This window comes from Danio rerio, chromosome 9 (genome assembly GCF_049306965.1).
Source record: "Danio rerio strain Tuebingen ecotype United States chromosome 9, GRCz12tu, whole genome shotgun sequence".
NCBI classification, from domain to species: Eukaryota; Metazoa; Chordata; class Actinopteri; order Cypriniformes; family Danionidae; genus Danio; species Danio rerio.
In genome coordinates, this window is record NC_133184.1 from 24,743,575 (window position 1) to 24,746,940 (window position 3,366).

At 32.7% G+C, this 3,366-nt stretch overlaps 1 long non-coding RNA gene across 1 annotated transcript; it reads left to right on the forward strand.

The window, feature by feature from the left end:
• Positions 1 to 606: 606 nt before the first annotated feature.
• On the forward strand, positions 607 to 2,421 carry LOC137496471 (uncharacterized). Its single transcript, XR_011016835.2, has 3 exons — positions 607 to 704; positions 1,301 to 1,348; positions 2,037 to 2,421. It is a non-coding gene; the product is annotated as an uncharacterized lncRNA (long non-coding RNA).
• The last annotated feature ends 945 nt before the right edge of the window (positions 2,422 to 3,366 follow it).

The window sequence follows — 3,366 nt, forward strand, 5'->3', positions numbered from 1 at the left end:
ATACTGTCACCGGTAGAAATCGAAAGATAAATCCTCTCACGCAGGCTCAGTATGTACATTCTAGTTGCAGTTGACTGTTTCAAGAGTTTGCACTTAGATATTGTTTGATAATATTAGCAGGTTTGGCATGCTGTTCAGGGAGAGAACCCTGAGCTCGGAGATAATCAAGTTCAGGGCTCCCATCTGGTCTAACATGTAGAGGGCTTCGAGATCAGGTAGTTCTGGAGAGCTCCCCCTGGTAAAGGAGGAAAAGGGGGAGATAGGGTGGATGGGGGGATTCTTCAAAAAACGAAGATAAAGGAATAATACTACACTGTAAAAAGTGCTACACTCACAAAGTTGGTTCTATCTACTTTAAATAATTGCAATCTAGTTAATTTTATTTGTTTTATACCAAAAAAATAAAATTTGCTTCCTCTTTACTTAAAATATATCAGTTTTTATATAACGGTATATTTTGAATAAAACTAATGCAATTTATTTGAGTAGATTTTTTTACGTGGTTATTGTGTAGAATAAATGTTATAAAAGTGAGTTGACACAGACAATTTATTAGAGCAGCTGTCGATGTGGGCAGGTGTTCATAAAACGTGATTTTAATAGTTTGGCGTGACTCCTTTTTCATTGCCCGGGATTTAGCAGGCAGACGCAGCTTCTGCAATGGTCGACATTAACTGCTCCCAGCAGCGGATCTGATTAACACGGTAAGTTGCAAATGTAGCCGAATGATAATTGTAAAGTCATGCAAAACTGCTGTCTTCGCTAGGCAGGTGAGGTTTTAGCTTTGTAAATTGTACTGTAGCCTTAGGTATGTTAACAGTTAGACTGCTCTCACATGGAAAGCTAAGTTGGCTAACGCTAACCAACGCTAGTTTATGCTAACGATTAAAAGTGATATTATTGAGAAAAATAGTGAAAGTAGTTTTAAAACAAATAGTAGGTATAACTAACGTTACAGAACCGATTAACAAGGTCACTGGTGGGCGGTCGGGCTGTGGGGGTTCAGTTTGTTAGCGCTAACTTAGCTAAAGTTAGCTCACCTAAGTTATAGCAGCACATTAAGGATGGATATTAAATGCAGAAATGTATGCAACAGTTAAGTAGTTTGTGTTTAACGTAAGAGAAAGTACAACTTAAAGTTTGTGTTTTAGAGATTTATTCCATAAGTTTTTTTTAATGCTGCATAGTGAATAAATTACAGATTTACAATTTATTTTAACTTAAATTACATTTACTGATGTTTACAGAACCATTTAAACTGTATGCACCTCATTCTAAAATGCATGTTCTTGGTCTTTAGATACCAAAGTGATTTTGTTACCTGTGGATCTTCAAACTTCACATCCAGGTAAGAAAAACATTAGATACAATTACAGCTATAATTATTTGCAGGTAAGTAAAACATTGGTAAAATTGCAAACAATAGTGGGCTCCATAGAATTAACCTACATTTGATATCTGAAGATTTTTTTTATGTGTGCAACAGTAAAAACAGTAAAAAAAAAAATATCCTAATGCAGTTTCTTATTATCTGTCAGTCTTTCAATAAAGCTAACTGATAACACTAAATCACTGAACTGTCATTTGCCAGTCACATTAAATTTATAGAAAAAGTCAATTAAATGTAGCTTTAGCAAAAAATTAATGTAAACCTTAATGTAATTTGTAAAATGGCAATGTATTTATTTATTTATTTATTTAATAGAATTTGTATTATGACGTGCAAAGTTTGGTGCAAAATGAAGATGACGATTAAATTATAGAATTTGTATTCTATAATTTTCATATAGCCATTTTCAAACAGTTTTAATATCTAAATTGCATGCACATTCTTATGCTTTATAAGTTGCCAAACTTACTAAAGGTAACTTACTAAGGTAATTTTTAACTGATAAACTAAGGTGTTTCATCCATGCATCATTCTCACTGCACTTTTGTAACTTCACTTGTAGTTATTTCCTATTCAGTATTTAGCTATTTAATGTTGTTTGGTATCAACCACCTAAACTCCTGTTTCTTTTTGTCTCTACCAATAGAGTTGTGAGGAATCCGAGGTGCATGCAGCTGCCCACAAGAAAAATTTGCCATCAGCCCAACACAGTTTGGATTATCATAGGACTGTCAGAGGTTTGCCAAACCTGTCAAATGCATGATGGCTCCTGTTTGGACTTACCGATGTCCTCGACAAGTATCCATCAAAACTGTATACATTTGAGATATATCAGAGACTCTTTGTGGGGCTGGACATTATGCATCCTAAATCTTCATCAAAATATGCAAATCTCCTCACTGAGTTGCCTTAGATGATTTCTCAATAGGATCTGGTATTATTAATGTTTTTATTTATGTATTGTGTACGTGTAGCCACATTAATGGCCTATTTTGTAGTCACTATTAAAAGGAACATTGATTGATATTGAATACATGTTATGGTCTTTAATCCATCTTCCCATTCTTATTTAATTGTTATTGACAGGAAAGTCTGTTTATCTGTTTTTCCTAGTGTATATTGTGCTTACAATATAGAAACGAAGATTTATTTTCTAAGGTTACAGCCAGAAGTTAATTGAATTAATTTTAAATCAAATATGCATGGTTAATTTTATTTAGATAATTAAGTTCATAATACTTAATTAAAATAAGTACAGTCACTATATAGCAATGTATAAGTAAGTTAAGTTTAACAAAAAAAGTAAGTTTATCTGATTTGAGTAATTTTAGAAATATTAGTTGGCTCAACTTAATTTTATTGCATTTGTTTTAAGCAATGTTTTAGTGTTTAAAATACTTAAAAAAGGCTGGAAGTTGAATCAACCTAAAACGTCCGATGCAACCACTTGCCTCACTTTTTATAAGTTAGATCTAGGTAACATTTTTTACAGTGTAGACAGGCTATTTATTGTGAGTTTGGAATAATCCCATTGGCTTACTAATAATTACAAATGAGAGACCAGCCGAGATCACATGCTCCTCTCCAAATTAGTTTGTGAAACTTTCTGTTTGGTGTGTTCACACATAGATTTTTAGTCTAGATGGGACAACCTGATCTCACAAGGAAATTTAAATACATTGTAAAAAAAATGTGTCTAGGGTGCCGAAAAAAAAAAAAACTGTAAAATATCGGCTGTTAAATTACAAACATTTGCCGTAAAATAACAGACGATAAATAACAGAAAATTTACCTGAAACTTAAATTTAAGGAAATTTCTGTAATTTAACATCCGTTATTTTAAGGTAAAATGTCTGTAATTTAATGGCCGTTATTTTACTGTGTATTTTACATTTTGTCAGTTCAGTGGCTTATTCATAAAAATTTGTACGAGTTCAGTGGTACAAAAATGTACAATTTTAAACCCTACCCCACCC